We start from the raw sequence: 23,008 nt of genomic DNA on the forward strand, positions 1-23,008 counted from the left end.
TGGGAAGTGTCGTACTCATTCATGCAGTGAGAAGACAGAGTTTCTTGCAAAAGACTACATTCCCCATAGGGAAGGACAAACCCCGTACGCAGTAAACCAACGTCAAACGTCATGCGCAGTAACAGCGGATACGATTGTGATTGGCGCGTAACCCCGAAGCAACCACAAGGCTCCTTTTCATTGGCCAAATCGTAATTTCAATCAAAGTTCGTCCAATTAAACGCCAGCTAAATAACGCGTCATTTCAACACGTGACGATTGCGAGCCTCAAAGAATAGTATTTCAGGTGGAGTCAAATAGAGCTTTAATTAAAAAAAGAAAAACTTAAGCAACACCGGAGCCTCTTTTTTTTTTTTTTTAAATTAACATCATGTATTAAAACTGAACGGTATTCTTTGTGCGTTTGAAATACTAACCCAGATAAATAGACACGTATTGCTCTGGTCGCTTTGAAGCGCTACGGTGTATTTTTGCTGACCGCCTGGAAACCTGAAACTGGAATGCGCAGAAGAAGGAGATCTGTTACACTCCATCCCTGTTTGTCTTTGCCAGCTAGGTGGAGTTAAAATTAGTCTTCCCGTTATCTTCCCGTTTTTCCTAACGGGGAGTAAGTACTGTCCGGCGATTTGCCCTGAAACCGCTGGGCTAAAGGGGCACTGCAGGTGTGTAAATTAATTTAAAAATAACTTTGAACGCTAGATGGCAGTGCATATTAACTAAAACTTAACGACGAACAACGCCTTATATGAATGCGGAGGTGGGGAGTGTGATCATCAGACTAAGTTTCAGTTTTAGTAGCTATATAATAATGTAGCCTATTTCTCAGTATAGGCTACATATGACTACTCATTAATTAAACCTATTACGATTATATCGGCCATTTATTAAACCTATTCATGTTCTCTGACAAGACATTAATTAACTCTATTTTTGTTTAATTGAACTCGTTAACTGCCCCATTGTTAGGTTTTGGCTTTTGTAAAATGAATACCGTATGATTCGGGGTTTTTTAAATGTATTGAAATGTTTAAAAGTGTATTTGAAAACATTCCAAGCCGTAATTGTATAATGGGGTGTTTATAGGCTACATGAGAAGTAAAACGAATACTTCGGGTTGCTGTAAAATACTACTCAACCATATTATTCTTCATATTCGTGGAGCGAGTGAATGGATGAACGGTTATACTGAAAGGAGGAAACTTGTTGAATTGGCACAATTTGCACTGACATCTTCCGTTATTAGGAGGTCATAAGTCAAAGTGATATATAGACTAATTAAAGTATAAGTGTAGATTTGACACTCATCCACCTAGTGAAAATATTATTGTTTACTTTTTTTTAGACATAAATAGCATACTGTGAAATACTGTTCGCTCTGCACAAAGGTTGTATTTCCTCTAAAATTCACAATTATATATCATAATGCCCTGAGTCTTCCTGATGTTTTACCACTAGCTAAACACCAACATCCTGCCTGTGCAATGGGTCAGAAGTGACCGTACCAAGCACAGCAGTGCACAGCACAGTGGCCACTGCGGACAAGATGGCCGCCCTGCCAGTCTCTAATTGTATGCAGGCAGTAAACGAGGCAGCCCAGTAAAGGTGCTGAGATTGTTTTAACAGAGAGAGCATGGGCTGTGCATGGTGGAAGGTTCTGGAAGGTTAAGGGCAGTGGGGGATGGGCCCCGGGGTTGATTGATGGCGGGTAGATGAAGCATTCTCGACCTTGCCGGATGACGAACCTCCCTCAGGCCCATGGTTCTCAGGGGAACACTCATGGTCGTGTTCTCTGCCTGCCTGTCATTGCCTGGTGACTATATTTATTTATTTTTATTTATATGTTTTATTTTATTTTATTTTTAGTGTGTGTGTGTGTGTGTGGCGGGGGTGGGGTGCGCTTGGGGGTGGTGGAAGTTCAATAAGGGGAAGTGGCAGCAGTATTTGGATTGGCATGCCATTGTGGCACATAATTACATAGTTGGCTCACAGTGGCCAATGTTGAATTTTTATGGTTTTTTTTGTTTTTTTTGTTTGGGTGGGGAGGGGGTGAGAGTTGGACTGCTTCATAACTCCAAAGACAGTGACGACTATGCTGTTGTTGCTATAGTCTTCTATGATCATTATGTTGCTGTTTACCTTTTCTTTAACTGAAGCACCGTTTCCATCCTTGGGTTGTTTGCTAATTATGCTAACATGCGCTTCGTGTGTCGGGATCAAGTGTGCTAGAGCAGGGGAAACATTAAACCCAGCAGGACAGTAACACTAGCCAGAACTCGCTGCACGCGGGCAATGGCCTCTAACTAGACTACAGTGCAGGCCACTGCCTCCTAACATTCCCCAGAGATTAGGGTGGTTTTGTTCAACTAGGGTGGTCCTCCAGGCAACTATCACAGTAAACATTGTTTTCTTTACCTTGGGAATGTGGGTAATAGGTTTGAGGCTCACAGCGTAGTCAGTGAAATAGGTGATTCTTAATTTATGTCATTTAAATTATTAAATTGAAAACTGAAATAAATGTAAATCAACTGAACATGATAATTACATCATTCTAAAGCAAGAGGTTGAAGCCCATAGTTCTGAAGAGTAGGCAAACATTACAAAGTTTATGTGATACCATTTGTTTTATACTGGGTTGTCTGATAAATATTGTTAAACGTTTTTACCAAATCTATACTGAATAAACTTTAGAATTCTCTGTATCTGCTAATCTGCTAATTCTGTATGTCTTAAATGTGTAAATCACAATGCATTAATCACAGTGTTTGTCCAGTGACTAGAAACTGACAGTAATACAATTTTCATCTTATTGGCTCACTGAAATGATGTATTATTACTTCAGCTGTCCTGCGAGAGCAGAGTGACCACAGGTCTGATTATAGGCCACACAGTCCAGTTTTTCAGCTCCTTGTCCTCTGTCTGGAAAAATTCCTGGACAGACACCTATTGGTCATCCTTCTGGAGTGAACTGGTAGTTGCTTTCCATTGATCAATATTATTGTAGCATGTCACTGGGTCATATTCATGTCAAAGTAAATACCTTGTAATTCACTGGTTTAACAGATCTACTTGTACCTCACCTACAAATGTCTGCACTCTAAATGCTAGTAGGACAGGATTTGTTTGAAATGGTGAGAAAATATCCAAAACAAAAACAGCTTCATTTCTCAGCTGTCACACGTGTGCTTTCCTTTCAGAGTAGGACAGATGAAGTTTGTGCCTTCTGTACGCTATGCCACAGTTAAATACTACAAGCAAGACCCAATGTTTGGTGTGTAGTGTCATATCCCTGTTCCCTGTATGTTCTCCTTTAGGAGAGTGTGATATCTTCTATTTTGACCCTATGTGAGAGTGAACACTAACAAATTGACAAACTGTGGATTTCTGTAAGCATGTTAAATTAGCATTAGCATAGAAGACCATAGAAAGAACTGTACTGCATTCTCATTTAACCAATTTTCAAAGGCTGCCTTTTATATGAATAATTTCGTACTGTTTCCTGTGAGCTCTGATGCACTTGTGTTTGGAATGCAAAAGTGTCTTCTTACTAGCTTAGTTACAGGACATAGCTGACTGCTATTCACACCTATCCATAAGATATCTGGGTAACACTATTTCCTGCACAGCTTAAAAAACCACTCGTGCACAAGATGCGCACTAAACTGGGCAAACAGAGAGAGAGTGAGCAAGAGAGAGAGAGAGTGGCTTAACACTGTAGGTGTTGATGCGATGCTGTATATGTTTGTGTATGGAATAAATAGTCCTGCTAGGTTTGCCAACCTGACTTGAATTAGATCAATTAGATATGAGGTACAGGGGAAGAGTCGTTATGATGCCACATGGCTGTTTGACGAACGATGCAGCTGCGCTGACAAGACACCGGTAGAGTATGTTCTCTATGAGTGTACTTTGTGTAGAATGTCAAACATGAGTAGGCTCTCAGTGACACAGGACAGTTTGTGTCAGCACAGGTTTCAGACTGCTTCACGCTGAGAAGACATCTTTGCTGACGGGGTCACTGCTGTTTCACGTGCGGCCAATCAGAGCAGAGGAGGAGTGGGCCGAGCTTCCCCATAGGACCTCATTGATTACTCTGGTCATGCTGAAATGCTCATTGTTCATGTCAGGGCTCGGAGGTGATGTCATTTCCTGCTAACTTTTATGATGTTGACACAGGACACAACTGGAGGCACCAAGCACAGTGAATTGAATGCTATATGTGTAAATCAAATTGGACATGCTCAAATGATGCCACCAACCTCTGTGAGTTTCAACGTTTGATTTAGCAAGACATGTCACTTATGTGTGACTCAATCCACAGATGGACATGGCATCACGGGGCTGTAACATTTCCTGTTTTTAGTCAGAATGCATCCTGTTCAGTTCCTAAAGGGGCTTTGTTCCCAGATGTGGCTGTGGAGGTGGAGATCTTGGTGAGTGAAATCAACAACACTTCCAGTAAAAATTACGTTTTGAACCTTTTTAACACATCCATGTGTTGTTTCTATATGATAGATGACAAAACATGAATGAAATAAGGATTCAAGAACATGGACTCAGAGAGCCAGAGTTTCATATGTTTCATATGACACAAACCTAAGGAACCAACCCTGTCAAGTCACAGGGTGGGGCTTTCCCAACCCTGTAATTAACATAATATAATTAACATAATGCTAAGGTGAAACAAAGGGTATTGGAGGAGAAATTGTGTGTAGTATATATTTTGAATTATGTAGTATGCATTTTGCAAGCTAGGTTTTACTTTTTTCAAAATTATGGCAGAGATGTGTTTTGTTTTCAGTTGCAATGTTGCAAAAGGAGAAATGTGAGCCTTCTTGTATTTATAAGGGATCTGAAAATCGGAAAGAAATGGATGCATTTTATATGGAAAAATCACTGTCCCAGCCAAACGTCCAGAGAAATCTCAAAGGACTGTTTTGAAAAATGTATTTAAAAAAAAGATGTAAATATATTGAAACCCAGTGCTGTCCCATCCATTTATCTTAGGGAAACTGAGCATGAGCCAACATGTTGGTCAACCAGTACAACAAATCTAGTATGCTAGATAATGCTAGACAACATTAGCCTGCCAAGTTACACAATGATTTATGTTAAATGCTGACAGGAAATTTTATATGGCTTGGGGATGTTGACACAGAATATTAGGGCAAACATTATTCAGAACAGTTTGTCAGGTAGTGAAGCTGCTGAATAAGATGATAGATAAGGCAGTGTTAACATTACAAATCTAAATGATCAATTCTTTTTTGCTCGGATCAGATTTGCCTATCTTAGAGGTTCAAATTAATAAGTGGTGTGTATTTCTGTAATGTGAATGCATCTGTCCCCGAGAACAGCACACATGCAAACACTGATACATTTTTGCTCGAGTCACCAGCATCACCATATATAAAAGTGGCTAAAAGATCAGATCTGTGTCCACACAGCCCTCAAAATTCAGATTTGTGTCACATTAAGGCAAATAAATATATTTGAGTGACTTCAGGTTGTAATTTGAGTGTGTCTTATATTCATTACAATAATTCTGACAGACCACTTCATATTACTTGGGTTGTACATGAAGAAACGTCACGATAAAGGTCATCCTGATAAATACAGTGTTAGCAAGATACGGTTAGCTAGCACATATGGCACGTGGAGAACGCAACCATCTGACAGAAAGGCCTGAAGCCAAATTCTTAAAGGAGCAATAAGCCATGTTTACCACCAAAATGTAGCAAACAATCTTTATGAAAGTGATTATTTATTATTTTATTTTATAAAGTGCAGGTCACATGAGATGAAGAAACAAATTGTTTTGTAGTCCTTAGGTGAACCAGTTGATGCTCCATAGAGTGTGACCCCAACATGGTTGAGGCCATGTTTAAAATAGATTTAGTATAGAACCTCTGAAACATCCAGACCAGTAGACAATGGCTGTAATATTAGTAGTATCAGTATAATGGCTGTTTCATAATGTGAAGAAGAAAAATTGCAAAAATTACTTTCTGCTCCTTTAAGTGTATCTTCTGTTATTTATTTTAAAATGTACATACCATTATGCACAGTCACTGTAATTCCTACAAACTGTATACACTATACAGTATACTGTATATAGACTGTATGTTATAAACTACATGCCTTTCTCCAAAACAAAGAGCTCCAGAGACTTTCTATGACCTTCAAAGAGTTTCTTCCTAATGGCACATCTGGTTATTAATCTTTACAAAGTAGCTAACTTGTCAGAGCTGCGATCAGGACCAAAGCTGTCTAAAGATTTTTTCACACATCTAAAATACTTCAGTCCACATCCAGGACTATTCCTGAGCTTGTTTGTCACTGGTTTGCTTTCACACAGAAGAATTCCATCTGAACTCTGAATCGTTGCACAATTCCATGCATCACTTTTATGGACACAGGTTTACAAAATCTTAGGCACTATGTTCATCTGTTAACTGCTTTTAACTATTTTTTTTCTTGGATACAAACACTTAAGCAGCAAAGGTTAGAGTGGTTCAGATACATCACAGCCAGCAGTGTACTATCAAGCCACATACTGGGTGCGTGACGTTTGGCGTACTGTCGGACTTGGGTGACTTAGTTGGGGTCACACATGTGCTGCTACCCGTTTTAAGAGGTGCAGCTGAGTACTGCAGAACTGAACTCGGGTCACGGTCAGTAAGATGTAAGCGGCCCACATCTAGAAATAAAAGACTGGGAACAATATTGCTAACTGATGGAATTAAATAAACAGAATCAGTACTATAACTTGTTAAATACCATACAATTAAATATTATGTGTGTCAGTATTCTAATACTTTAGCCAACTGAGATGCTGTTGTTTCTCTCAACAACTGAGACAAAAAAAAAAAAAATTATAGAAAATAGGGCAGGTATGAGACTATTTTAGAATGTGGAGACTGTGTTGAAGGGAGTGAATTGTTTAATTTTTTTAAAGACTGAACTGCTAAGATGGCTTTAAAATGAATGAACACTGAGGGAGAATAAAACCTGAAGGTGGCAGTAATGCAACATATGGATGCCAAGTGCCATAAAAATCACAGAAGAAGAAGAAGATTTGTGCGCTTCTGTTAATTTCTTTAATTACTGATATCATTACTACTTCTAAAACTGCCACTTGCTATCTTGATCCTCTCCATACCTACCTAACCAAAGCTTCTCTTCCTGCCCTGGTCCCTCATCTCACAGCTCTTGTCAATAAATCACTGCTTCTTGGCCAAGTTCCCTCTGTCTAAAATTGTTGCAGTTACTTCTATACTTTAAAAAAAACTGGTCTAGACCATAGCCGTGGGAACATGTTTCAAGTGGTGGGTGCTGGGGGCAGTGCTTTTATTTATAGTTGTGGACACACAGTTCCTCTACCCTCCACTAGGGGGTTCTGTAGCACCCTTCACATCCCTACTTCCATGGCCTTGGCCTACACCCATCTAATTTTAATAGCTACCACCACATTTCTAATCTTTCACTCCTGTCAAAATTCCTTGAATAAACTGTTGCTAATCAACTCCGTGTCTACCCTGAAACCAATAAACTCTTCGAATCATTCCGAACTGTCCTAGTTAAGGTCATTAATGACATTCTGTTGTTAGTATCTCGTTTTACTTCATCCAAGTGCCCCTTTGACAATGTATGTTACGCCGTCCTTCTGTCAAGGCTGTATGAACTGGGCATTGAGGGCTCTGTCCTGGTCTGGTTTACCACTTACCTAACTGATAGAAAACAATTCCTCACTCTCTGGACACACCTCCTCCAATTCTGTTGTCATTCAAGGGGTTTCACAATGCTGTCATGGGACCCCTCTTGTCTGTCATCCACATACTCCACCACTTATTCAATTAGAACAAATTAGTTCTCTCAGTCCTGGAGCAAAATTGCTATCACTTTCCATTGCCTATCTCAGTCTACTGATGTGTCTCTCATTTGTGCTGTAGCGACCTGAACGATTACACCTCTCTTTTTGCTGGCATTCTCTTCTCTCCTTCATAAGCTTCAGATGGTCCAGAACTCTGCTGCTCGTCTTCTCGCGAACACCTGGTCACGCCAGCACAATACAGCCATTCTCCAGAATCTTCACTGGCTTCCTACCCTGGTTAAACACTGCATACATTTCGAAATCTTCCTCATATTACAAAGCCTTCAGCAATCTCACACCTTATTATCTGTATGATCTTTTTCACTACAAATCCATACGCTCTCTCAGGTCTTCTTCAGCTGGGCTCTTCACTATTCCTACATCCAACCTTCGTAGACTAGGTGACTGAGCATTTTAACTCCATGCCTCTGAAACTCTCTCACCTCACATGTCTGGCAATCTACTTCTCTCTCAATATTCAAATCCAATGTTAAAATGTAGCCATAACCTCTCACAAAACTAAACTATCCATGACTAACCACTATGCTCTTTCCATGTCTTATTTAGTGCTGTATATTGCTGTATTATTATGTTATATGCTCCATATATTGTGTATTTGTAATTGTAAGCATCTTTGGGTTCTTGAAAAGGTCTATATAAATTCCATATATTATTATTATTACTATTATTATTAGCCAACAGTGGTGCTAATATATGGAGAAAAAAATAGCAGGTTTTGGTCATTATTAAAGTTCTTGTATTTTATTGTATACTGCATATATAAATAATGTGATTTACCAAAAAGAGCAGTCATTTTTACGTGTAACCTGATTCTGTTGCTCTTTGTATCTGAAGGGTTAAGCAGGGAGAATGGGGCAGGGAAGTAATAGGAAATTTAAAAAATAAGCCATTCTGGCCCAAGCTGGAACTGGCAGTGAGCCAAATCCGGGCTGAGTCTGCCACTTATGGTGCATTTCAGGCTTAAACCTGGACCTAGCCTGGCTATCCCAATTAATTAAGATGTGGCTTGCCATCTGTCTCACTCAACCGAGTCTACACTGGGACTGGGACTTGGCCTACCCGCATCAGGTAGGCCTACAGCAAAACCCATTTGCTGCAGAACAAAGGGAATATAAAGGCATCATTAGGGCAACACATACTTCTACTTCCCAAAATTAAAAGGAATATCCTGGCCAAAATAATGTTTAAACATTTTTATTTTTTGTTTTTAGCCATTTAGCTTCATTCACCCCCATTCGTTGAGTACTGTGGGTGCCAGATGACATTTTGCAGTCATTTTTTTGATATAATGGGAGGAGTAGGAACTGGACAGGCTCCTCATAAATCTGCTCTGGTCATTTCATCGTGCACCATGAAACTTGAAAAGGGAAGCAACGTGATATGTCCAGAATGCAGCAGCACGACTGGTCTTCAATCTTCCGAAGTTCACACGCCACTCCGCTGCTGCGTTTCCTTCATTGGCTTCCAGTAACTGCCCGCATCAGATTTAAAACCTTGACGCTTGCCTACAAAGCCAAAAATGGACCAGCCCCTCCATACATGATGTCAATTTGTCAAAAGCCTGATTCGTACCTCGAGTTTTTCAAACCTCAACTACAGCTCGTTTTGAGACACCATGCTTCAAGTCTCATGGGAGACAAGCATCCAGCATGTTCTCTTTCATGGCTCCCAGAGCGTGGAATGAACTTCCACTGGCTGTCTGGACAGTGGAGTCTCTTGCATTCTTCAAACGCAGACTGAAGACCCATCTATTCATCTATTTGTGGAATATTTAAATGACTACTGATCCTGTACCTATGTTGAGTAACAGAACTCTAGTACTTATTGTAGGATATTGTTTATTGCACTTAATTGTTGTCTGTTATGGAGTTTATTTTTTTGTACTTCTAGGCATCAGCATTGATCACTGTATTTCAACAGTACTCTAGTTCAGTGGTATATTGAACTCTAACCTACTGTACTGGCTAAGATACATTCTGTGAGTAAATGACAAAGCACTTCTGTAAATGTAAATGTTAGTCACGTTACAAAATGAGCAAATCACACAACCCTGCATAGAGCGCCTGGGGTGGATACCTTCCCCATATGCAGTGAAATGCATATGAACTTGAAGTGAACTCCAGATCACCAATTTCAGGAAAATCACATTCTCAGGACCACTCCCGGCCTCAAAAACAGCTTTCGCATCTATCCAAATATACCAAACTGGCAGAGCAAGTTGTTCTGGGTCTGGAAAAAACTAGTGTGAAAACACCATAACATTAGGAACAATAAAATAAAATACATTACCATTCCGATACATCGACTGTACAATTTGTTCTTCTTATTCTTCTTTTTCTTATAAGTCTGCTTCCAATTTGTACATGTACACTCCTGGCCAAAAAAGGCCTTACCAAAAAGTTGCATAATGTTAAGTCTTTAATGGTTTCACCACCAAATAATTTGAACATGTTGAACACATGTCTTTGTTTGAATTTCATGTCCAGACATTTAAAAGCTAAGCACCAGCTAATATGAAAGTGTCAAACACATAAATATAGTGAAAGCTGCGTTTCTATCTCGATAGTTAGAAAACATATTTTTACAAACTCAAGAAATATGGCTTAAACAATTGATTTTTGGGGGCGGGCGGGGGGCTTGCCTGCTAGTTTCAGAATCTGTCATAAACGCCATCCGTGTGACATAGATGGTGGACAACAACCCAAGATGTTGAACTGTAGTTGATGTAAAATAACAACAACAACAACAAAAAGGTTTGTGTTTGGTTGCAATAATTCAATCTACAGTGGGACCTGCATGCACAAATAGCTCAAAGATCCCAAAATATATTGGTTGACATTAGCTAACATTAGCTAGCTTTGCGAGCTAGCTAGGTTGACTGATTTGCTAAGCTTCGTGGTTCAAACCATACTAGGCAAAGACTACTCCATGTAGTTCAATTATGGAGATTTATAGATTAATTTATGAATGAGAATTCGATGTAAATTGCTTTTACACCAATAATGATAACTGAACATTTGTGTTTAGCTAGCTAGCTACTGTCATTAATAGCTCAGTGCAAAGCTTGTTTTTTTTCCCCAATGTACGAAGTTAGCACTAGAAATTCACTGAAGTTAAGCATGCAGAAGAGAAGGTAATATTGGATACATTTTAAAGCTAGACACATATAACCTAGACCCATATGATTAACTTACCAACACATGTTAGACCACTGAGGCAAGTGCATTAAGCTTAGCTATCTTAGCTAAGACATTGCCAAAAGGGTGCACTGCTAATTGGTTTGTTAACAGCTAGCTAGATACAAGACAAGCTAGTAAAATGAGAGATATAACCAGTAGCTAGCTAGCCAATCAAACACCTCTGCTATAAATTATTGTTAATAGACAAGACTACATTACTTTCTACTTTTAGTATTGGTTTTCAGTATAATGGCTTACATAAAAGGCTGGAATTCCCAATTCCCTGACCACTGGGTCAGGTTGTTTGTTGCTCTCTGGTGCAACTTCTTATATCTCTGGGTCAAATCTAAATGGTTGAATTTCACTGTTATGATATACAGTCACCCCCACTGTCACTGTAGAATCATCAAATTTAAAAATATCTTTGGAATCTAAAGAACCAGCACTGGAAAGTTCACAAATCATGTCAGTCATAGTAGTGTTTGATGCTGTGTTGTTCATGATTGTCTACCGGCGACGTCACGGCGACTTTTTGGAATTTCCGGAGCGACTTCGGGTTTTTCCGTCAATTTACATGTATTCGTCATTTTTAAAGAAACTAACGCTTTATTTTCATTTTAATTAACATACATTTTTTAGTAGCTAAGATAATGTGAAATCTTCAGGGAGATCCATTAGGTGGTGCTTAGCCTTTAAATTTTTTCGTGGGTAGAGTTAGAGAAGGGGACTAGTTGCATACTCATAAGATCTGCATGTAGTGTATAAAGGCAAAGAGACAGAGTTTACATCTAAGCTACCTGTAGAGCATTAGGGGATGTTTTCTTGGAAATAACTTCTAAATATGTAATTCTGATGAGCAGATGAGTTTTAGGGGTTTAATACATGACAGGAAAGTGTCTTTAAATATGGGGGTGAGCATGTATTTTACCCACCACTGCTCAAAGTACTGGGAGATGTCCCACCACTTTCCAGGCCAAAGCTGGTTTTATTGGGAAAAGATAAGAATCTCAACTCTCCTTAACGGCTTGGAGCAATGACCTATAGCCATGAAGTGACAGGTAGTCAGATTAAGTAACAGACCCAATCAAAATCTTCATTTCAGGTGGGGAGTGGGACATTCACACAAGAAATATAGGCGTGGCAGGACAGTGGGTGGAAAGCCACAGCTCACTTGTCTGGTAAATGTTTTTACTGCAAAGAACTGTCTTAGTAGTAAGGTTCAGGTTGTTAGTAAGTCCTAGAGACAATTACACAGCCCCCCCCCCCCCCCCCCCCATCATGAAACATTGGAAGAGACGATAAACCAGACCGCTCTAGTGATCTTGACAGGTAGCTAGCCATGTTAACCAGTTTGTTATCTTGCTAATGCTGCTTTTGCACCAATACAGGCCAACGTTTATTTATTTATTCATAGCACCAGTAAGAGCAGCACACATTTTAAATAGGCAAAAGATGTCCATTCAGCTTATGTGTAGCTGAACATGCTAGCTAACATCCTGGTTAATGTGTCTATTTTGAAATTGTATAAATATGGCTAATAGAAAAATTGGCATACAGTGCGTTTTGAATATTTTGACGTCTGTAAATTAGTCTCAAGTCAGGACACATGTCATAGCATTATAGTACAAATGCTAAAATTACATTTTAGTCAGTACTGTAGACACTGAAGCTGTTTGTGTCACTCAGAGTAAGGAAAAATGATACACCAGCCTGTTCTGGTGAACTGGACAGGTATGGTAGCCTATTTGTTACACTGCTGGTGCTGCTTTTCTAGAGATTTATAGTGTTTGCTCTTAAATATGTCTAAATAGCCTAACTGTTCAAATTACTGTCACCAGAACATGATACCAGATTTCAGTAACATAAATTTCGCTCCACCATTTTTGGAGGTGTGATGCCACCTCTGCTTTAGAGAACCACGCACAGCAGCGAAGTAGCCCTGATAAAAACACTGAGAGTGGGGCTTGAACTGTGACAGAATAGACAGAAAGTCAATCAAAGACGCTGGAAGGGTAGGACACAGAGTGTGGGAAGGGAAGCCGAGGACATGAGTAGCAGAGAGAGAAGGAGACGGGGAAGACGGAGGGGAGGGCCGGAGAGAGGAGACTGTGGTGGGGAGGCCGGGACTATTTAGTATGCACGACAAAGCTGCCCCATCTGCTTAGCGCAGCAGTACCCATCGTATAACTGTCTGTAGGCCATGCGCCGCATAAAGAATGTCTCCGATTTGATGTAATTCCGCAAAATTAATGACAGCTTTACTTGGGATGGGCCGTGAGGGAATGATTAGTGTTTGATCGTCCATCTGATCGGCCGGCGCGCCTGTGCTGAGCGTAGCGCTGATGTGGGCTGGGTGCGCCCGTGCCAGCGGGTCCTCGCGTGCAAACACAAGCACAGACCCACACGAGGTCCGGACCCGGATCCTCGCCAGGCACTAACGGCTGCCGGCACACACTGTAATGAAGCTGGGCGGTGTGGCCAGCGCTCCTGCTCCTCCATACAGATCCTGTGAATGGCTCTCCTGGGTGGATATGGGGCCATCCTCAGTCTCCATCCTTAGCCCCCGGCGCCGTATTTCAAAGCAAAGTGGTCCAACAGGCATCTTGCATTGGGGGGAGGGGGGCCCTGAGGCCGCGTTGTGGCATTTTACAAGAGCTGCTTTACTGCGGCCGTGATTGGAATTGGGCATCCGTTTTTAAAGAGATAGGATACGGATCGGGAATTGCGAGCAGAGAGATTGATCCGAGGGAAGGCTGGAGGAAGTTTATTCCATTTGAGTGACATTTCACTCCTCCCTCACCTCCTGCCCTACTGCAGATAGCCATCGGCCCATCCCCCACGTTCTCCCTCCCTGTTTCTAACTCTCCTCCCCCCCTTTTACTGGCAAGTCGGGGCATTCCTTTAACTAGCAGGCCTGGTGTGTGTCAGTGTGTACTGGGACAGTAAAATGGAAACCCCAGTCTTATCAGAGTGCAGTGCTGAGGCTCTAGATCAGGGCCTGTCATCCTGGTTACGCAGCTCCTCAAGGCTCCCGGTGCTATGCGGGGCAATCAAGGAGCCACCGAGCAATTAAACCAAACCCTATAGATAAACAAGTGAGTACGCAGTGCTGGGAGTGGCACCTTACACCTCTGGGGAGGGGTGGGGGAAGGGGGATTGTGGTGTGTAGAGCTTCTGACACTGCAAATGCTAACGGTCTGCATTTTAGCAGGTTTATGAGACACTTACGCTCTGCCCGCTGAGTCAACGGCATGGCTCTAACTCTGCGATAAATAGCAATCAGGGCATGCATGCGTGCAGGGACCCATGGGTTGGAATTGTCACCAGCCAATGCAGCTTCACCGCTTCTGCCATTTGCAGGGTGAGCATGTGTTCTGGAGCTGGCAAGGCCGCTTTGTTTGTCGGGGCGTGATCGTTATTTCAGGTGGAAAAAAAGAAGTTGTGCCCAGTAAAGAACGAAAATGAGTTTCCCATCAGACTAAGGCTCTGGACATTCACCAAGTGAGCCTAGCCCTTGCCAGACACCTGCATTAGGGCTAGTGCCAACATGGCTTGCTTGGCAGGTGCATACTGTTACTGATGGAACTGTCTTTTACTAATATAACTTTTTTGCATCTCCAAAACGCTGCGCAATGAGGCATTCGGGTAGGAAGTAACAGAAAATGATGAAATAAAATAAGAACGTGTCTTGTTTCTGCTTGCACCCATTACGTCAACTCCAACTCATGGCTGACAGTTCTCAGTTCTCCTCATTAAGCCTAATATTTCATTATGTTGGGAGGTCTGTTCCTGTATCCTGTTCTCTCTTTTTGAGCTTTTCTCACTTCATTCACTTTCTCCCTTATATCCCTCCATTCCCATGTTGTATTTCTCTTCCTCTCCTTCTCTGCCTTGTTTTTGTATTTTTGGAGGAGTTGGAGACCTTTCTCTGCACGGTGACCTTTAGGTTTTAAATGAAGCCCTGCTGTGGTGCATGTCTCTTCATAGAGCGCTGGTTACGAGCCTTCAGAGGACTGCAAAGGAATAACGATTCTGATGAAATGGCCTCTTTAAAAAGCTCTTCCAAATTCCTTCCTCCATGTTCCCTCCCCGTGCCCTTTCCGCTCTTCCTTTCTTTGAGCCGTATTAATATTCAAACTAAAGATTGAGCGCCCCAAACAGCAAACTTGGGAAAATGTGATGCCGAGAGGGAGCCGGCAAGTAAGCAGTCCACACACACGTATAGGACTTAGTCATTCACATAGACGTACTGATATTCATGACAGATGGAGTTCAAACAAGATCCACATACGTTTCAAATGATTAATGGCATGTGGGCAGCCCTGATGGCAAATTAGACAAAAAAGTAGAACATTTTCCATCGATTTACCTTTTTAGAAGTGGCTTTCTATAGGAGGCATAATGAAAACTTTAACCAAAAGAAAACCTTTATCCAGGCCATTGGAAGTGTTTTGGTGAACACATAAATGCAGGCACAACTGACAATAAAATGATTTCTCTGGATGAGGAATAATTTAAGCAATTTCAGCATAAGAAAGTGTATGACATCTATATTGACGTGCACACACACACACACGCACACACACACACATGCACACACGTGCACACACACTCTGCTAGCCTTAGTCTCTTCCTTTCTGACTTTGTATGGGAAAGAGGAAATGTGGAGGTGATTCAGTCTGACAAATCTGAGCCCCAGCAAAATAAATAAATAAATAAATAAATGTAATAAATAAATAAACCCTTACACTTAATGGCCATAGTACAAACGCGGTTCATTTAGAGTATGGACAGTCCTGACATATCCGTTCATTAAAAGGCTATAAAAGCAGGCCTCAGAAAGCGGGACTGATTGTGAGGGATAATTGGTGCGATTAGGGCCCAGAAAGGGAGCTTGCTCATGGATGGAGCGCTCTCCTGGGCTGTCATCCACAGCCCCCAGCCACACTTCAGCCCTCCGACAGTTGGGCTCTGAATGACAAAAGGGATCTCAGCCAGAACACCATGCCATCCATACACCGCAGGATGAACAGCTCACAAAATCAGCCTTTTTAAAAAGTCGATTAGCCTGGAACTGGCCATAGAAGCTTCTATATCCAGGTGCACACACATACACACACACATGGTTACAATGTAGGTTATTCTTTATGTGTATAAAGAACATGAATCCTGGTTGTGTAACTGCCCTGTCACACTGATATTGTACCCTGGCTAGTGTAGAGGCCTTGCAGAAACAGATTTGGGGGTTTGGGGTAAAGCTCAGAGATCCACGTCCTGTCATATAAAACAAGTCCATACAGTTGCACTAATTGTACACAGGGGTATTGCAGTGCACTGACTTACCGTTCAAAAGAACAAGATGGTGTCCACTAACAGTGTCTCACCTCACTTGAAAGAAAAAAAAAAAAAGTTCCCTTTAGTTCTGGAAGACATTAGCAGTCTGGTTTATGGCATTAGCAAGATGACTGAGCTTTCCTTTAAATAAAATGCCCGAGAAGCACATTTTCTGCATTCAGATTCCTGCTTGTAAAATTCTCACCAGCTCTTCACATGCCTGGGTGGAAAAAGGAAGAACGAAAACCTTCAGGGGATTTGGGTCCAGAGATGGAGAAACGGAGCTGTTGTGTTGGTAATTATTCAGCACTGAATAACAAGACCTTCCCCACAAGGCATTGTTCCACTTTAGTTTTGGCAGAGTTAGTGAGAACTGCACTGCATGTCAGATTGGTAAATTAACCATACGGTGTGGCCATATTGGTGTGGGTTTAATAATTTAGCATCTTATGTACATACTAGGATGCCAGATGAAGACTGTTTATACTGAGAATGTTTTTTTATCATCAAAATGCTCTCAGTGGAAACTTCAGTAAAAGTGTGATTCATCCTAGTCTGCTATAATTATGGCACATTGTTGCTGGATGTGTATGCCTTAGAGAGCATGATCGAGGAGAAAGTCGGAGTGGAGACGACCCCTGTGGAGAACCAAGAGCTGGAGCCCATATGTTGTGTGAGGTGCTCCTTGTGTATTATGAGTTATCTCTGATGGAGCAGACCGAAACCGTGCAAATCTGAGAGGAAAGGAAAGAAGAGAAGAGGATGGAGGGGGGGGGGGGGGTGAAGCACGGACAAATGGAGAGAAATAAGGCTTATATTAGAGACAAAACTTTAGTAATCCGTGTCTCATCTTACCTATAGTAGCCTCACGTCTACTAGAGACCTCTAGGCTGTGAAACGCATACACACATTACTTGCACGCCTTATTGTAGCAAAATATATCATTCACACACCACTCATGGTCATTTCTGGACACAAACCAATTACATTGTAACCGACTTCAGATATGGATCTGGAGAAAACCTCGAGAACTTCGGAGAAACAAAAGGTCCGGGTGCTTCCACGACGGCACATGATCCTTCGTTCACGATCGTGATTTGTAGCCCAAAAGGAAATACTTCGGCAGCACATTACATAGAAGTTGCAAACACATAAACAGTACTTCACCAGTTCAGGAAGAAATGTTTGTTCCAAACACACATAAAACGCACAGCGCTCCACGAACACATAAACTTTGAGCACACAAACTTTAGCTACATAAACTCCTGCCCACGGCTTCGCTGCGGCCATGTTTACAGATAAATCAGACAATACATAAAACTCATTGTCACAATTAGCCCGGCAGCTGAGGAGACGGCTCCATGTGGATTATTTGTGGCTGTTACCGATGACATTGGAGCGGTTAAGAACGCATAAACACACACTTACGGACATGCCGTGACTGTTATGATTTACGGTGAGAGTAAAAAGGATTACTGTATGGTAACGGTAATGACTTATTGAGTGCGGGAGATTTATGGGCCAGGGAGAAGTTGAAAAGAACGAGGGAACTTATATTTATCAAGAACTGGACCGTTAAAAGTCGCCAGTGGTGGTGGGTTTAGTTTTTTTTTTGGCATTTTAAAAGATTCGCTAGATGTGTCAATTAGAATGGCGATACTGCAATGCAAAGTCATAGCATACGCATGGAGCAGCGTTTGAGCGTTACGTCCAAACTGAATTGCATTTAAAATGCGGTAAAGCTGTTGTCTCCTGGTCTGTGAAAGTGAAATATTTCCGAGAAAGTATGGAGTACGGGGCAGCCTAGTTCCAGTGACAATGAAACTGATTTATGCTCATGAAGTACGTTTCCTTTAAATGAAAATAGCTTCAGTACCGGGTGGCCGGACTCCACCCCACGGACAGCGCCTGGGGGGAATGTTCCAGCAAGCACGTAGTGGCGCCCAGCGGGGACAGGGACGGTGAGGAGGAGGAGGAGGAGGAGGAGGAGGACGACGACGACTAGTCGCACACACCGGCCGAGCTTTTCGCACTGCAATGCGGAGGCACTTCCCGCACGGGCCCGAGTAGCTCTCCGTTCCAGCCCGCCTTCTCTTCGCACCGTACACACAGGATCCCTCGCCCTCCCTACCCTTATCAGAGAAATAAGCATTTTTACAGAGTTTTAGCTGTAAAAGGCCCGGAGCGGATAGCCCATAAATCTGGCCATAAACCCGTTAAGTTGTCAGAGGTGCCATCAGCTATCAATCGTGAGCTGGGAGGCTGATGGAGGGGAAATAGGCGATAAAAAACAGCATTTTAGGGAAATTATGTCTAGTCTTCCATTTGCAAAGTGCTGCAGTCGCATCCCGCCAGAATCTTAATCACGAGCCCTGGTGAGGGGGGGGGTGCGTGTGCGCGTGTCCGGACTGAGACGAGGGATTCAGAAACCCTAGGAGGGTGGGCCAGCGCGCGAAGTGGAATGGAGGATGGGGGAGTGCAGAGGTGCAAGGGGGTGTAAGAAATTATACAACTGGCATAAATCTCTTCCGCACTCCTGTTTTTCTCTCTCAATCTTCGGCGCACGCTCCCCCCCCTCCTTCTTTTCATCCTGCCTTTATCTCTCACTCGATCACGCCTTGCTTGCGTCCTCTCGTCATTTACACTCTTCCTCTTCTCCCCCCCCCCTTTTTTTTTTTTTTTTTTTTTTTTTTTTTTAAACTCTCCCGGTCCCGTGTGCGGCGCCGTGCCCCCTCTCCCACATTCTCCGGTGCCGCCAGTCACCCTTGGGCCCGCTGTTGTCCCGTGTGCGCTATGGCTTGACTGACTGCTTTTAATCTGCGCACGCCAACCACCAAAGACCGGATTAGACCGGAGACAGGCCCGTCTTCAGAAGATCCCTCACGCTGAGCCAGGGTGGGGAAGAAGAGCACTTCGACCCCCTCATGCAATTTATTGCCCCCCAAGACTAGTAACATGGTGCCTCGTGACAGCGTTCAGGATTGCCCGCGTCTTTACTGCCCCTGTACTTTGGACGTAAATAGATCGGATTTAGTGAAAAGGCCGTTTTATAGATCCAATGTAATTGATATGGAAACATAAAGCCCTGGCATTTCTCTCCTAGCAGCGTTTCCCGCTCCGTATTTGCATTCGAGGCATGCTTATAAAGCACTCGGCACACGAGAGGAACTACGTTAGCTGGAGCGCAGCATGCCGACTTGATGAATGGCTCAATTGTGGGATCCGCGACTCCCCTTTTTAATTTGAGGTCATTTGTTAATTAATTTGAATAGCCTCTCTGCCTCTGGTTCTGCTCCAGAGCTCGCGCTCTCTCTCTCCCAATGATGTCACTGAGATTGCTGGCCGAGGGCTTGGATACACGCGCACGGCACGTCAGGTTAAAACGCCAGAAATCACCGCAACCGGATGTTTGCTTTGCTTAGTTTGCATTTCCAACGCAGATCACGAGATTACATCCATGAAAAGAAATGTAGCATCAGTTTCCTCTGGAGATTATAGCTCTGGGATGGAAACTGTAGGATAACAAAATTCATTATACCATTTCAATTCACCCCATTCACCTTAAAAAGTCTTCTGCTGACACCAAAAGAAAGCGAATGCAAGGTATTGCGCCTGAAAATATTATTTGGCTTGATAGAAAAAAAAAGAAAGAAAGAAAATTCAGTAGAACGAAGTTAATGTGGCGTAATAGCACAGTGTTAAGAATGAAGGACCGCTTAAACCTGGGAGGTTTTGGGGCTGGCCTGAGCTCAGTAACATGGCCAGCAGTTTGTCAAAGGGGCTACGCTGCCACCTACAGGGAATCTGTGGTATTGCATAGCCAACCTGCCCAAACCACCCTGTGGTTCGACTTCGTTGATCTGTGGGAGGATACGTTTCACGTTTATTTCAAGTTAGTTCACTTGGATTGATTCTAAAAAGATGTCTAAAACTGTTTTCTGTGTCTTATACTATGAAAACTGGTTTCTGTTTTGAGTGATGGTGATGTTTTGCTAGCCATGGATCCCAATTTAAAGTTTTTCGTCAAATTTTCACGCTATTTAGTTTTATTCAATTGCCTCTGTAATTTCATTATCAACACTAACAGAGCCACAATATTTGTTTTGTTTATTAATGACTTTTTGTTAGTAATATTTTCATTAATGTCTCTAAAAGACCACAATTCATTGCGCTCAATTTTAAACCATGCCGCTATTAAAAACATTAGTCTCCAAATGACCCATTAAACGTGAGTCTTTACATATAATTTGTAAAGGTAGACTAAAACCTTTTAAAATGTAAAAAATATATATATTTATAATAAGTTACAGGTACATTCTGAGGCTGAAAATATATTTTATTTGATCAGGATTTCTAGATCTGTAATATTTATTTATGTATGTATTTATTTATCATTGATTTACGTTGAAACCATGCACCATCCCTGTTTAAATAAAGATGACGACTGTAAACCGCTGAATGACTGTTTCCCAGTATCAGTCGCAGTCGCAGCCTGAACTTGTGGAGGCCCTGGGGGAGGGGCGCACAGGATAGAAGAAAGTTCTGCAGAAGTGGACATGACAGCCAGGGGGCAGTGTAGTACTCATTAACAGCACGGAGCGTGGCAACACAGACCGCGACTCCGTTCAGCCACAGTATTAAAGGGCCTAGTCCATGTATAGGCTATGTTCTATGTATTTATATAGGACAAATGTATTGGCCAGATGTAACTGTGAGTCATTGGTCCAGTCTGCTGAACTGACAGGTTATGTATGCCCAAGTAGGAAAAAAAAAGTCAAACCAGTCTGCTAGAAGAGGCCGGTACTTCACTGGCTAGAATTTAATTCTTTCTTTCATAGGCTCATGTATGCATATGCTTCATGGTTCACATCTACCCTGTTAGTTTTATTCTGATGTTGGCTTACGGCTACCAGTGGTTTTTAGCTTTATGCTACGTTTAAAGGAGTTTTAAGAGTGTAGGCTAAGTGTTAATATCTTATGGTTTTACTCAAGCCATCCCAGAATGTGGTCATAATAGTGTCGCTCATAGCATTTGAAATGCCTCTGACGTTCCAAAATAAACCCACAAGCTTCAGTTCAATGACTCTCAAATGTCGAGCTATAATTTTTACAGCCATAAAAAAAGAAGTGAATAGATCTTTTCTCCATTTTAATACTCCAGTGGTTTATCGCTGATAATTATTAGAGGTAATAATGTTACTGTACATAAGAAATATTATGTTAACTCGTCGTTCTACCCTTTAAAAATGCAAATGTCTTCGCAAAGGGCCGAAGAGGTGGTGGCTTCCTGCTCAGCTGCGCCATAAAAATGGTGTGTAAGGGGAAAACATGGCGCTGTCTCCCCACAGTAAGGGAAAACAGCCTCGTGAGGCGAGGTGAGCCTCTGGACTGGTGTGTTGTGCAAGAGCTGTAAGAAATGAGTGAAGTGGAGACTGGTGTGAACCTGGAGAACGATTCTCTCGTGATTAATCAGGCTCCGGTGCCTGTGTGTGGTGTCGGCAGTCACGGGTACACAGTTTTAACTTGTTTTGTAGCTCTGACACTTCTAGTTCCCCAGGCCTCTGTACAAGTAGGCTCATAAAAAGGCCTCTTTTTCTTTGTTTCTTTTCCTCTTTCATTCTTTCTTTTCTTTCTTTTTCTGGGGTGACTGTGTTAAAAGGAACACCTGTAACTCGATTCAGGGCTCTTGGCTTAGATGCCGTTGGCAGCTTTACAGCTCTCGGGAATGAGGACGCACACCTAAATAGACACTTTGTGTACATGACCAACACGGAGCCCGGCCTTGCATTCCGCGGCCCAAGAGAGGCCATCTCTGGAAGCGTGTGAATGGCTACCATTTTGGCTGTTTGTGTGTGTGTGTCTATGTGTGAGTGTTCTTGTGTGCATGCCTATATATGTGTGTGTGTGTGTGTGTGGGTGTTTGTGTGTGCTTATGTGTGTGAGTGTGCTTGTGTGCATGACTATATATGTGTGTGTGTGTGTGTGTGTGTGTGTGTGTGTGTGTGTGTGTGTGTGTGTGTGTGTGTGTGTGTGTGTGTTTTTGCGTGCGAGTGTGTGTGTGTGTTTGCAGAGGCTGTGGTTGGTCGAGGAGGGGGAGTGAGTGGCCGCCCTGAGGACTCTTGCTAATGTTTTAGTCATTCGGGAGCCCCTGGGCCAGTAGACACATTCCCTCAAAAAGCATCTGAGCACCCTCAGGTCCTCTGTGTGATTTACTGCTTATTTGGACATCTGCAGAGAGCTTCTGCACCTCTAGCATTTTCTCTTGCTTTCTCTCTCTCTCTCTCTCTCTCTCGCTCTCCCTCTCTCTTCCTCTCTCTCTCTCTCGCTCTCCCTCTCTCCCTCTCTCTCTCGCCCCCCCCCCTCTCTCTCTCTCTCTCCCTGTTGCTCACTTACACTCTTTCTCAGACATTCTACCTCCTCCATTTTTTCTCTCTCGGACATTCTATCACTCTGTTGCTCCTTTTCTGTCCTTCTCTCTGTTTTTCACTTTTTTCTTTCTCTGTCACATCTTTCTCCGCGCTCTCACAGCCACTCATAGGTACAGATCCCCACCCCCACCCCGACGGACTTTCAGACTTGCAAATTGGTTCGGCAACATAATATC

At 42.4% G+C, this 23,008-nt stretch overlaps 1 long non-coding RNA gene across 1 annotated transcript; it reads right to left on the reverse strand.

Moving 5' to 3' along the window:
• Positions 1-9,107: 9,107 nt before the first annotated feature.
• On the reverse strand, positions 9,108-11,399 carry LOC145652824 (uncharacterized). Its single transcript, XR_014119095.1, has 3 exons — positions 11,329-11,399; positions 10,533-10,605; positions 9,108-10,130 (listed from the first exon to the last, which is right to left on the reverse strand). It is a non-coding gene; the product is annotated as an uncharacterized LOC145652824 (long non-coding RNA).
• Between the last annotated feature and the right edge of the window lie 11,609 nt (positions 11,400-23,008).

Source organism: Electrophorus electricus, chromosome 21 (assembly GCF_041902795.1).
Source record: "Electrophorus electricus isolate QZ-2024a chromosome 21, ASM4190279v1, whole genome shotgun sequence".
NCBI lineage: Eukaryota > Metazoa > Chordata > Actinopteri > Gymnotiformes > Gymnotidae > Electrophorus > Electrophorus electricus.